Source organism: Nicotiana tomentosiformis, chromosome 9, assembly GCF_000390325.3.
Source record: "Nicotiana tomentosiformis chromosome 9, ASM39032v3, whole genome shotgun sequence".
Classification (NCBI taxonomy): Eukaryota; Viridiplantae; Streptophyta; class Magnoliopsida; order Solanales; family Solanaceae; genus Nicotiana; species Nicotiana tomentosiformis.
In genome coordinates this window covers 6390361-6405213 of record NC_090820.1, presented here as the reverse complement: position 1 = coordinate 6405213, position 14853 = coordinate 6390361, and the positions used below count along the sequence as shown (strand labels likewise).

General features: G+C 37.0%; 1 long non-coding RNA gene across 1 annotated transcript; it reads left to right on the top strand.

Moving 5' to 3' along the window:
- Positions 1–1788: 1788 nt before the first annotated feature.
- LOC108947583 (uncharacterized) lies at positions 1789–3143 on the top strand. The gene is made up of 2 exons (XR_011411142.1): positions 1789–1910; positions 1984–3143. It is a non-coding gene; the product is annotated as an uncharacterized lncRNA (long non-coding RNA).
- Positions 3144–14853: the final 11710 nt, after the last annotated feature.

Sequence of the window (14853 nt, the reverse complement as noted above, 5' to 3'; positions counted from 1 at the left end):
TTTTGTGTCTCTAAGTCTGTCATCTAGGGTTGTTTCAGGGCATTAATATAGCTTTTATTATGTTGTTCAAACCCTTCCATCCTTTGGTCAAATGAGATTTTGTTTTTCTGTTAGTTGCAGTCTTCGTTTAGTTCTTTTTCTTGTATATAGTTCTCTTCACGCCAGTTTTAGTGACATGACATGCATGCAGAGTTTTTAGCCAGATCTTGAAAGCCAGTCTAATCATGAAATAATGAAACATAATTTTGAATATGATAAAAAGAGAAAATAAGTAAAGATTCACGCATTCTAAGATAACCTGAAGCTTGAATTGAGTGAAACTGAGGCAGTTAGTCTAGGAAATCAAGAGATTGATAAGAGCATACAACAAGAAAATGCCTCTCAAGCAGTTTGAGGTAGATCAGTCAGTGTTGAAATGCATCCTTCCACATCAAGATAAGGTTGAGTCAAGTCTGCTTCGAACTGGCAAGGGTCATTCATTGGGATAAAGGTATTGCTCATTGGCACTTTTTGTTTGTAATGATGCCATCAATAGATACTATGTATGATTTCTTTGCTTATCTTCAATAGCATGTTTGTACTTGGCATTTCTAAAGTTTGGTATGACGAAGGTATTTTATTCTGCTACCCAAACACTTTTATCTTTTGCCACCCCTATTGAGCCTTAATTTGTTTTCTTTCATACCCCTCTTTTGGAATCCGAAATAAAGTTAGAAAAAAGAAAAAATAAAAAAATCACAAAAAAGTAGATAAAAAGACAACAACAACAACAACCTAGTATAATCCCACTAATGGGGTCTGGGGGGATGGGGGGTGGTGTGTATGCAGACCTTACCCCTACCCTGGGGTAGAGAGGCTATTTCCAATAGACTTTCGGCATCCTTCCCTCCAAGAACTCCCCACCTTGCTCTTGGGGTGACTCGAACTCACAACCTCTTGGTTGGAAGTGGATGATGCTTACCATCAGAGCAACCCACCTTGCCATAAAGAAGATAAAAAGAGAAAACATAAAAAAGAAAAAAATGGGGAAAACAAAACGAATTTTACTTTGGAACTACGTTAGACCTGATTCATATTAATGATACGTAGGCAGCCTTACTCTGAGGTTCAGTCCTATCAAAATAAAAATCCAAAATTCTTCAGACTCAAAGAAACTCGGGCAGAAGTTTTAGTTTTGTAAATAGATCTGATTCCAAAAGTTGTAAGTTAAAAACCCCTTTCATTTTAGTTATTTTGAGCCTTTATATCATCCTTTCTTTTTAACCCTATCCAAAAGCCTACATTACGGTCCAAAGAAAGACCTTTCGACCAATCTTTGAGGATACCAAATCAATTGAGTGGTAAAAGTATGATCTTCATGTGTCATGGGTAATACCTTGTTCTTAGCACAAAGAGAGAAAACGATAAAATGAGAGAGTCTTATCGGTGAAAACCTTCATGGGCACCATAAGGCGACATGAGAAAAAGAAAAAAATTAGAGAGGCTTGATGGTGAAAACCTTTCAGGGAACTACAAGTCGACTAAGGATCATGGATCAGAGAGGACAATTGGAGCCCTGAGGCCCAGTTTCACAGCTTAGAGGTATAACAAGAGTTGAATATTAAACTCGTTTGACAGATCAGTCCGCTTTATCCAAAATGCATGTCATGATTAGTGGAGCTGGCATTCAAATCAAATTAGTTTCTACTTTGTTCTTTTTCCTGGGTAAAACATGTTCTTGTTATATACCATCTCTTCTCGTTCTTCTCTTTACTTTGTTCCTCTTTACTTCTCTTCCTTGGTAAAACATGTATTTCTCCTGGAGCTTTGAAAAGAAATCAGCCGGTTTGTAACGGCGGCGGTGGCGGCGAACCGTATTTGCGACGCTGCCTTCCGTGACCGTCAAATCCGTATAATAGAGGTTGTTCTAAGTGACACGGCGAACCGTATTTGCGACGCTGCCTTCCGTGACCGTCAAATCCGTATAATAGAGGTTGTTCTAAGTGACAAGGTGAGTTGCTCTGATGGTAAACACCCTCCACTTCCAACCAAGAGGTTGTGAGTTCGAGTTATCCCAAGAGCAAGGTGGGGAGTTCTTGGAGGGAAGGATGCCGAGGGTCATTTGGAAACAGCCTCTCTATCCCAGGGTAGGGGTAAGGTCTGCGTACACACTACCTTTCCCAAACTCCACTAGTGAAATTATACTGGGTTGTTGTTATTGTTTAGAGGTTGTTCTAAGTATTATCGTTGTAGAAGTGATCAATGATATAAAAAAAAGGGTGATTCTGAATTTTATGTTTTTCTTTTCTTTCTACTTATGATGTTGTGTTTACGTGGTTATGATTTGTAGATGAAATTGTTTCTTTCAATGCTAGCTATTGATGTTATTTTCTTTTCTAATTATGATGTCCGGACTAGATTGCAAAACCTAATTACTAATATTAACGTTGATATTTCTTTATGTACTTAATTATACTAGCCAATAATTTCATTGAATAACAACAAGCAGAATTTATTTTTGATAGATTTTGTAGTTTTGGAAACTTCAAGGAGGTTTGACATCAGCTTCTTTTCTCTAGTAAGTTATTTGGAACGATTAAGGCTTTAATGATAATTTTATACTTCAAACGTTTTTTTTTTACAAAATAATTCTCTAGTACATAATTATTTTCTGTTGTTTATTAATGTTAATACATTATCCCGAGAGGGAGGAAGCTCACTAAAACTGCAACTCGTTAAGGACGATGAGGAAAAATAATAAATTTAATAAGCGAGGAAGTGTAGAAAAGATCATAACTAGGTAAAAATGATTAGCAAGTATAGGATTTCATTTTATATTATTGACTTAATGTTGTATCAGAATTATGGCAAAGGAAAAAACAGAGGAAGAACAAAATTTCCATTTAGTTAAGTAACGTCAAATATCTTTGAATAACTAATCATGGAGATACTATGGTCTATGTCCATAAGCATGTTAGTTATAAGAATTTAATAAGAATATGCCTCACCACATTTGGATAATTGTTAAATAGGTGGTTTTTGTTTGTTTTTGCCTTTGGTGTGAGTTAAGAATTTAGCAAATGTCATTTCTAGTTTACAATGGTTGACAAACAACTACAAAATACTTACTAACCGGAGACGAAGTATAAATGATTTCTTATGATGACAACAAAAATTATAAGCAAGAAACAATTTAATTGAAATATATATATATTGTTGTTGTATTGAATTTGTATTAACGCTCACATATTCCACAGGGGGTACCGGCCAGATATGACTTTTACAAGTTATGAACCCACGGCCAGTTGGAATATGCGTAGTTCTGATGTGTTGGATCATGGTGGTCCATCCGGGAGTCATCACCAACAGGATAATATCCATCAAGGAATGTCAACATATTATGACTTGTAAGTGAAGTGATACAACTATATGAAAAGTATTTATTAATTTCAGTAATGATGTTTATTTTGTTGTTTGTGCAGTGAAAACGAGCAAGTTGAACTACCTGTCCTGACTCAATTGTCCGAAGATGACATATTAAATCGGGATCTGGCAGATGCACAGAATGAGGAATAGAACAGTGATTATGACAACAATGCCGATGATTCTGGAGACGACACACCCTTCCCTCGTGAGGATGGTGATAAGGAGGAAGAGAATGAAGGACCTAATTTGACGAGGGAGTATGCTCCACCCCCCGTTAGACCAAGAGTGTACGAGTCCCAAGTTCCGTTTCATTCAAGGAAGATTCCCCACCTTGATCATTTGCCAAGTATGCCGGATATGGATGCTCTGACAAGGGATTTTGATGAAATTCGGACAACAATATGGGATGATTCTAGAGCAACAGCAAAGGGCATGCTAATATTTGAGGCCCAGTAGCACCAAACTATCCTGAATTCTTATGTGTGTCAATTTTAATATTTTACATGTTAGTTTCATAATTTTATATATATTTTTTGTAAATTAAATAATTAATTTTTATAAATTGGACAGAGTTTGTGTTTGATCTATCAATATAAGAGATACTTAAACTACATGGATACTACACTAAAAGGCTCTACATTTTACTACGCTAAAAGGGCACTATATTACTAGTCTTTAAGAAAATAAATAATCTAAACTAGATAAAAATAACAATAAATTTATTCACAAAACATTCACAAAAATACATATAAAACAGTAAAAGAAATTTATTAAATATTTTAATTAACAAATAATAACGATTTCTCAATTTTTACATATTTTTTTAGAATACTAATATCTTAGTCCAAATAAAAATAACATACTAGTTTAATCGCAAAATAAAATACAAAATAACATGGAAACACATTCAAAACAATTAATATGCATTATTTATACGAGTTTCGACATAAACTAAATTAGAATATCTCGATTTTTATTTTTCGGAGAGTTGATAAATTGAAAATTTGAGTCCGAAACAAGCAAACCACAACAATAGAAGGATTGGCTATGATGTAGGACCTACAATCTTGTCGTTTTGTGTGACGGGTGGGGTCCACTCTGATTGTTTTTGGAGAAATATTATTTTTTTTGGGGGGGAGGGGGGGGGGAGGCAATTCAGATTGTAAAAAAAAAGGGGAATGGGACTGGTTTTAATCGTGGGGAAGAAGGGAAGGGGGCCGTTTTTATCTATGTATAGTGCGGTATATAACACCGCTATACATATAGCGCTTTTATATACCGCGCTATGCATAGCTGCGGTTTATAAAGGCGTTAAATATGTATAACACTCTTTTAAAAAGCGTTATACCTTAACGTCCAAAACGTCCGTTAAGGTATAACGCTCTTTAAAAGAACGTTATATATAGTTAGGTAACTCTTTATTTTTACACGCATTTTTGTCATACTTGGCAAAAATAACCACAAGTGGGTTCTGGACTCATATAAGCACAAGTCAACTACAACCCTTCAACGAAATAAAATGGAAGTTTCCGCTAGATATTTCTTAGATTTTGTGGTTTCTGGCATGAAACAAGGGGGCCATCTATTAATACTCATTCCTTTCAAATTAGATCGGCTACTTTCCTTTTTAGTTTGTTCCAAAATAAGTGACACATTTCTAAATTAATCAATAATTTAATTTTAAACTCTTTATTTTACCTATTTTATCCTTAACAAGAAGTTTTTATAACCACACAAATGTCATGACCCCACAAAGCTTTTACCTTAAGTTTTTAAGACCGCATGTTTTAAAAGTCTACTTCTTTTTTCTTAAAGTTCGTGTCGAGTCAAACTAACTCATCTAAATTGAAATGGAGGGAGTATTATATATATGTAGATTAAAGTCGTGTATTTCTTAATTTAAAATTTTATAACTATTTTAAATTTTATTTTTTAATCAAATTATTTAATCAAGATCTTTTTTTAAAATTGAATTAAATTAATTTAAAATGGATCGAACCGAATTAATCCAAAATGAATCAAACTGACAAAATGTCCACCCATATTCAATTCCGTCACTAGTGGTCGATTTGCATTAAAAGCAGTGACACATGTTACTATCAAATTCTAGATCCACCTCTAAATTTACAGATCATACATGACTCTTGAGTATATTTTCTTGTAGAGTGATGAAATGAGAATTTTGCAAATTCCTTTCAAAATTTTAGGGCATTACATACTGAAACAATATTCATAAATTTAATCGAATAAGATTAAACAAGAGCTTACTGTAACGAAACTATAAATGCATGCAGTATAGTTCACGGTTTGTGAGTTGTTCTAGGAAATTATTTTTGAGTTTCTTAGTATTGATAGTATATACAACTTGCCTTGATAGAAATTGATGGAAACACTTTATAAGTTGTTTGTGGGGTTCTCTTCTGTTGCATCTCAAAAATCTTTTTCTTTGAATCACTTTCACATTATCGGCAAGTGAATTGAAAGAATTGGTCAAAATTCATTTGTTTCATCCGTCTCGATTTATGTGATGGTATTTTTACGAACATGAAATTTAAAATAAAAATAATTTTTTAAAAACATATAGTATAAAACAAGTCACGCAATAAATCATTACAGTAAGAATAAAATAAAAAGATAACAACTGTTAGAAGTTCGGCCTTTTACTTGCAAGCAAGCTATCAATTCTCTTAGTTCACTTGCCAACCCCACAAACGACTTTGAGTCTTTCCCTTAACTTTTATGTCCTACATTGCGTTGGATGTTTTGATGTCTTATTAACACAAAGACCTCAAAATTGGACTATTTTCAGAGTAATTATAATTTTTGAATTGTGGTTAATTCAGTAATCTCTCCTTATTTTTATCCGATGAAATTTATGATTTTTTTTCTTGTCCCCAAAATTTTCTAAACTTTGTTATTTTGTTCCATTCTTTGCTCAACTTGAGTCTTTTCTGACATGAATTAGATGCCAACATGATATGAGATGTCATGTAGTGCATAAATTCACTTAAAATTATATGTATGATTTCAAGTTATTATTTAAGCCCGCTTATTCCGAAATTTAGCCGCAACTCTATTTCCTTTTACTCAAATTCAACATTCTAAACAAAAAGAAAAATAAATAAGTGAGAAAAATAAAGAAGAAAAATATACAGTTGGAACAAATAATCAATGTATATGTCCAATTGAACATGATCAAACTCAACTTGCACTAGAAATGATCTTTTAGGTATTTGCGACATGTGTTTTATTTGAAACATTTAAAGAGAGGCGGAGCTAGGATCTTTAGCTTCTAGATTCTGGACCACAATCATTTTTGTTTATTGGGTTCTAAGTAGATTATTTATACATATTAAATAATCTTTTTAACATAAAATATAATTTGACCTAAATTTACTGGATTTTGTCGAATTCATAACTATAACGATAGCTCCGCCCTGCATTTGAATACCAAGGCAAAAGGAAGAAGATGAAAAGCAAAAGGTAAAAAGGTCCTTTAATGCTAATTTTAATAGAAAGATAGCTTTTTTTGCTCAGCATTTAAAATGATGGCTAAACTTTAAATACCATGCCAAAAACTGGCCAGCCACACTATTTCTACTGGACACCAAAAAGAAGCCAACTGCCCAAACCCAATTTTAACCAAATCCAAATTTTGATATTGAGTTAAAACCATAGTCAAAATGATGCAATCTCACATTGGTCCATTTTCACTGCCATTTGTGAAACTGCAAAATGAAATGACAAGTCTGCCATTTTAACACCACACACAACTTTTTACTCTGAATAAATCTCACTATAACCCCTTACATACCAACCCGGTGATATAAAAACAACAGACTTAACTTAATTTCAACCTAATATAAAAACGGAAAAGGGCAAAAACTGCCCCAAACCTATTCGCTATGGTTTAAAAATAACCTCGTTCACCAATTTTGTTAAAAATGCCTTCACCGTTAAAAATATGGCCCATTAAACCACCTCCATGACCCAAAACACCCATACCTGACCCATGCCCCCCCTTTTAAAATGCCCTAACTTCTCCTCTTCCATCCCTGCGAGTAACTCCCACTCAACATTTTCTCTAATCATCTTCCATGGCCAAAGCGCAATAACTCACCATTGCCGATAAAGGACCGCCACCTTCGACTTCAACTTTTAGATCTTCACCTTTCAACACCCATAGATCATTATCTCCCACTCAGATTTTTCGACCTTAATTTTATTTTTAAATTAACATGTTTTTGTAAAATTAATTTTCTGAGTGAAATCTGATATTTTTTGGGATTAAAATAATGGTTCATTTTAAGACTTTAGAGCCTAATAAGTTGTCTTTTTGTCAAAGTTATATTTCTTGTGCCACCATGTAGTCTTTTGATGTTAATTGAAATCATGCGAGAAAATTATCTTCACAGTTCGTCGGTGGTAATTAAGTTGGGGAAGATGAATAGGGAAAGAGATAAGATACCAAATAATTAAAAAAAAAAAAATTTGACAAATGAAACTTACATAACGATTGGATCATGAGTGGGGTGTGGAATCGGGTGTTTTGAGGGGTTAAAAGGGGGTTTAACGGGTCGGAATAATTAAAATGAGTCGTGGGTGGGTTATTTAGGGATTATATTTGGGATGGAGTGGGATTTTAATCTTGACCAACAAGCAATTGCCATGTCAAATATAATAATTCCTTTTTATTTCTGCAATGGTTCGTTAGAAATAAGGGCATGAATGGGCTTGATTTTTAACTGTAAGGGCAGTTTTAACAAAATAGGTGGACGAGAGATATTTTTGAACAAAAGCGAATAGGTTAGAGGCAATTTTGGTCCTTTTCCGATATAAAAATAGGAATAACCATTATCCTAATGAATATAAAGTCCAACTTTATTGAGATTTTGAAGGTTTACATCGTTAGAGAGCAAGAATTAGGATGTAGATTTCTTAACTCTCCTTGTTTCTTTTGCCCATGATTTCCAACAAGCTATATATTTGAGACCAAGAACAAAATTTTCTTTTATTTGAATAATTACACAATAAATATGTAAAACTTCACACAACTCAACAATGATGTCTTTGTTTTCCTTTTGCCTAGACTAGTCACATGTTGTAATGACTCTTAGTATGTGTTTTATTTAAATAAAAGCCTTTCGTTACCTACATTAATTTGTCAAAACCTTTGTTTCCTCTTCTCACCATTTAGTTGAAAGGATCCAAAACTTACTATTTGATCTAAAAACTTGGAGACAAAATATAGAGTACCATTAAGGACATACCACACTACCACCAACGGGACAGTTCGAGCATGTTGACTCCCATGAAATTAAGGGATTCAACAGCTTATGTATCTTCTTCCCTTGTTTTTGTGTCGCATCGCCAACTTAATTATATGTGTCTTATCAGAAGTTTCTAGTTACCAATTAGGTGGTCGATTCACTTTATTTTATTTTTCTTCCCAAAATGGAAAAGTTTATCTGGTTACTATATTGCTCGAACTCTTAAAACATATTATTGCATATGTGTCGGATCCTCCAACATTCGAAAATATTAGAGGATCTGACATTGGAGCAGCAGTATTTTAAAGGGTCCAAGCAGCATAGCTGGTTAAAGACTCTGTTTTTTTGTGAGGAAATTGAGCAGTAGAATAAAAAGTCCTCAGGTGTTGGGAGTAAAGAAGTTTTCAGTCTGTCACATTGAGTTTGCTAATACTTCTTCAAAGTTATTTTGTTTAGATCAGTGAACCTCACCTTAGTTAAAAGCCCATCGTATCCCTCTTTTGCTTCTTTCATTAGTAGTTGAATCTGGAATATAAAGGAAAAATGGGATAATGTTAAACAAGATAGTGTTCCCCTGCCTCTTCCATCAGTGGCTTGCTTCTGTGTTGATTTATTGTCTACCCCACCCCTTATGATACTCAACTTTTCCCAACATTGATGAGATTGAAAGAGCTTGAGCCTTTTATAAACTTGGTTTATGGGAGTGGGTTTTGAGTTTATTTGGAGACAAGAAATAGTTGACTCTTGTTGCAGGCAACTACTCCTAGTATTCAGATATTTCTTTGTACATTAGCCCTTTCTTGAATTGGGAGGTTTTCTGTGAGATAATAGAGAATGTTAAATGCTCTATATCATCTACTGTTATTTGATGGAAATCGCCAGGATCTCAGTGGCTGATACACTTGCAAATCATGGCCTATCCTTGAGACAAACTACATGGTTTAATAATATGGAACAACTACCAAGAGAAACCATGGGAGAGTACAAATTGGACACAATGCAGCTACCTTGTTTTCGAATGAAGCAGACGAGAAGAATCCATTGCCTAAACAGAAGTCTCGATAGAGTGTACCAGTTTGATGTTCCTTGATGCTGATATTCTTTTTTTAATTTATTTATTTATACAGGAGAGGGTTAAGTCCCTCTCATATTGTGGGAGTTAACAATGAAAATATCTAACCTATCTTTTGTATTGGATTGAGATTACTCAATCCACAATGTTTATGGGGTTTGGTTTGGTCCCCCCCTCCTGTGTATCTTGATCTGATGGAATATGTCAGACGAGGATAAGGTGTTTGGGTTGTATAGCGTCTAGTAACATGTACTCATCTGAAGGAAAACAGTTGTGTTGAAGCTGCTGCAATTTCCTATGCCAGAAGCTGACAAGAGAACTTTGAAGTGATTGAGGTCTTAAAGACCACTAGAAATGTGTGTGAAGAAGAAAGAGGAAGAGGAAGAGGAGATAGATAGATATATAGAGAGAGACAATAGATTTTGGGCCAACTAGGAGCATGGGGGTTTCCGGGAGTAGTCTGCCGCTATATTGCTCAAACTCTCAATAATGTTGCTGCAACCGCGCGGATCCTCCAATAAAATACTACTTTTGGAGGATCTGACTCGCAACCAACGGCATTTTTGAAGTGTCACGACCCGAAATTTTCACTGTCGGGGCCGTAATAGCGCCTAACATCTCACTTGCTAGGCAAACTAACATTAGAGTATTATTAAGCTAAACCTTATTCAATTCAGTCAACAACAACAATAAATTAAGATGAAATACAACGAATACTGAATAATATGAAGGCTTCAACATTTAAAACCACCCGGATCTGGAGTCACAATTCACGAGCTACTAAGATTACTACAAATAGAGTTTGAAGAAGGGAAAATACACTGTTTTGAAGTAGTAAAACGGTAAAAGATAAAACTAAGAAGAGACTCCAGGGTCTGCGGACGCCGACAGATCTACCTTGGGTCTCCTGATAGCAAATCCAACAGCTAATCTCTCAATCAGCGAGAGCCGGTACCAAAATCTGCATAGAAAGTGCAAAGTATAGTATCAGTATAACCGACCCCATGTACTGGTAAGTGTCGAGTCTAACCTCGACGAAATAGTGACGAGGCTAAGACAAGACACCTACAAATCAAACATGTACAATTTAATAGTATATATACAAATAACATTAATGAAGAACTACACAGGTAATACCGGGAGGGGGAAACATGATGAGGGGCATACGAGATAAAGAACTACAGCAATATGATAATGTGAACAACAAACATACTATGAACCAATAGGAACCAATGAACACAGTAAAAGAAGAATGCACGGCATCACCCTTCGTGCTTTTACTCTCACCCTCACCATGAAATTAATAGAAATGACACGACATCACCCTTCGTGCATTAACTCTCATATTATGGCACGACATCACCCTTCGTGCATTATACTCACAATATGGCATGGCATCACCCTTCGTGCATTAACACTCTCAACCTCACCATAAAGTCAATAGAAACGGTACGACATCACCCTTTGTGCATTAACACTCTCCCTTACCATAATGCAATGAACAACAACATGGAGATAAAATAACAAGTATAAGCCTTACTTCAACATTTGATTCCACAATGTCAACCACAACTTCGAAACCAATACTCAATTACCACCAAAAGATTTGTAAGCATGATAAAAGCGATCGATTTAACAATACTGGTCTAAACAGGGATAACAAGAACAATAGAAGCTAAATTTGCAAGAAACCACATCCCACCCGCGTGCTTTAACCAAACCACAACACATAAGTACTCGTCACCTCACATATACATTGTTTCCAACAACTTAAACAAGCAGCAAATAGGCAAACAATTCTTATTCCCTCAATCAAGGTTAACCACGACACCTACCTCACTCCAACGTCCCAAACTCAAAGTTCAACCACGCCTTTTCCTTTCACACCATCCTTCGAACCGATAGAATCTAGCAAATTACCGACCAAACAATTCAATTTAAGCCTTAGGAACTACTCACGATTGTAAAGAATTCAATTTAAGCCATTTTTGAAAAGGTCAACACTCGGGCTCGCTTGGTCCACAACCGAAATGCGGACCAAAACCCGATTATCCAATCATCCCCGATCCCGATTATATAATTTATTTTGAAATCCGACCTCAATTTGAGGTCTAAATCACCAATTTACCAAATCACTAGTTTCTACCCAAAACCCCAATTCCACCATGAAAACTTTAGATTTTAGGTTGAATCTTAGGAAAATGTAGTGGAAGATTGAAAGTAATTAGCTTAAGATCACTTACCAATGATTTGGGGAAGAAACGTTCTTTAGAAAATCGCCTCTTGTGTTTCTAGGTTTGAAAATTTAAAGAATGAATCAAAATCTCGTCTAAGTCCTATTTCTTCAGCTGCACATGTCGCATTTGTGACCTGGGCTTCGCAAATGCGAAGCCCGCATATGTGAAGGTTACATTGCAAATGTGAGAACATCACACTTCTGAATTCTTTGCAAATGCGAACCCAGGCAAGACTGCAAATGCGACCCGATGATCGCAAATGCGAAGAGTACCTCCCCCCAGCTCCCATCGCAAATGCGAGATAATGTTCGCAAATGCGAAAGTCATGAGGCCCAGCTATTCTTTGCAAAGGCGAGAAACAGCTCGCAAATGCAGAACCTGCAGAGGTTGCAAATGCGATTATTGATCTCGCATTTGCGAGATCAGAGGCCTACACTAGAAACTGAAACACCAGCAATGCTCTAGTCCAATTTTCACTCCGTAGCCTATCCAAAACTCACCCGAGCCCTCGGGGCTCCAAACCAACTATGCACACAAGTCTAAAAATATCATACGAACTTGCTCGCGTGATCAAAACACCAAAATAACACCTAAAACTATGAATTGAACACCAAATCAAATGCAATTTTCAAGAAAACTTTGAAATCTCTATTTTCACAACCTGACGTCTGACCCACCGGGACCGTCAAAACACGAATCAGGGACTGTTTACGAAAAATACTGACCGAAGTCTCAAATGAAGGTTTTAGGCAAAAATTCTTAATTTTCTCAGTTTTTAACATAAAAGCTTTCCGGGAAGACGCTCGGACTGCGCGCTCAAATCGAGGAAGGCTAAAACATGATTTTAAGGCTTCGGATCACAGAATTAGGTTTCAAAACACGAGATGACCTATCGGGTCATCATATTCTCCACCTCTAAAATAATCGTTCGTACTCGAACGGACATAGAAAAGTACCTGAACTAGTGAATAGGTGGGGATATCTACTCCGTATGTCCGACTCTGACTCCTAAGTAGCTACCTCGACGGGCTGACCTCTCCAATGCACTCAAACTGAAGGATAACTCTTCGACCTCAACTGACGAACCTGACAGGCTAGAATAGCCACCGGCTCCTCCTCGTAAGTCAAATCCTTGTCCAACAGGACAAAGCTGAAATCTAACACATGGGACGGATCGCCGTGATACTTCTGGAGCATGGACACATGGAACACCGGATGAACTACTGATAACCCTGGTAGCCACGCAAGCCTGTAAGCCACCTCTCCTACTTTCTCCAGAATCTCAAAAGGTCTGATATACCTAGGGCTCAGTTTGTCCTTCTTTCTGAACCTTATTACATCCTTCATGGGTGATACCCGGAGCAACACTCTCTCCCCGACCATGAATACAATAGCATAACTCTTATGCCTCGACTAAGCTATGCGAAGTCGATCCTAAATAATCTTGACATTATTTAAGGCATCATGTACTAGATCTGTGCCCAACAACCGAGCCTCCCCCGGCTCGAACAACCCAACTGGTGACCGACAACACCTACCATATAATGCCTCATAGGGAGCCATCTGAATGCTCAACTTGTAACTGTTGTTGTAGGTGAACTCTGCAAGGGGCAAGAACTGATCCCACGATCCTCCAAAGTCTATAACACATGCGTAGAGCATATTCTCTAAGATCTGAATAGTGCGCTTGGACTATCCGTCCGTCTAAGGATGAAACGCTATGCTCAACTCAACCCGCGTGCCCAAGTCACGCTGTACTACCCTCCAGAAGTACGAGGTGAACTGCATGCCTCGATCAGAAATGATAGACACGGGCACACCGTGAAGAGAGACGATCTCGTAGATATGAATCTCTGGAAATTGCTCTGAAGAATAGGTGATTGCCACATGAATGAAATGCGCTGACTTAGTCAGCCTGTCCACAATGACCCAAATGCCATCGAACTTCCTCTGAGTCCGCGGGAGTCCAACAACGAAATCCATAGTGATACGTTCCCACTTTCTCTTAGGAATCTCTATCTTATGAAGCAAATCGCCGGGTCTCTGATGCTTATACTTCACTTGATGATAATTTAGACACTGGGCTACATAGGCAACTATATCCTTCTTCATCATCCTCCATAAATAATGTTGCCGCAAGTCCTAATACATCTTTGCGGGGCCCGGATGACTAGAATACAGGGAGTTGTGGGCCTCCTCAAGAATCAACTCACGAAGTCCATTCACATTAGGCATACAAACACGACCCTGCATCTTCAAGACCCCGTCATCACCAACAGTAACCTGCTTGGCACCACTATCCCACATTGTGTCCCTAAGGACCAACAAATGGGGTCGTCATAGTGTTGATCTCTGATGCGCTCAAACAAAGAAGACTGAGCGACTATGCAAGCTAGAACACGACTGGGATCTGAAATATCCAACCTCGCAAACTGGTTGGCCAAAGTCTGAACATCTGATGCAAGCGGCCTCTCACCGACTGTAATTAACGCAAGGCTACCTATACTCGCTGCCTTCCTACTCAATGTGTCAGCCACCACATTATCCTTCCCACTTCAAGCACCTCATCTACCTTAAATTGAGATCCTTTTGCTTGAACAAATATTGAAGGCTCCGATGATGAGTGAAAATCTCACACGACACGCTGTAAAGGTAGTGCCTCCAAATATTCAGCGCATGAACAATGGTTGCCAACTCTAAGTCATGGACATGGTAATTCTTCTCATGAACCTTCAACTGCTTCGACGCATATGCAATCACCCTGCCCGCCTGCATCAATACTGCACCGAACCCAACACGAGACGCATCACAATAGACTGTGTAAGATCCTGAACCTGTGGGCATCACCAACACCGACGCTGTAGTCAAA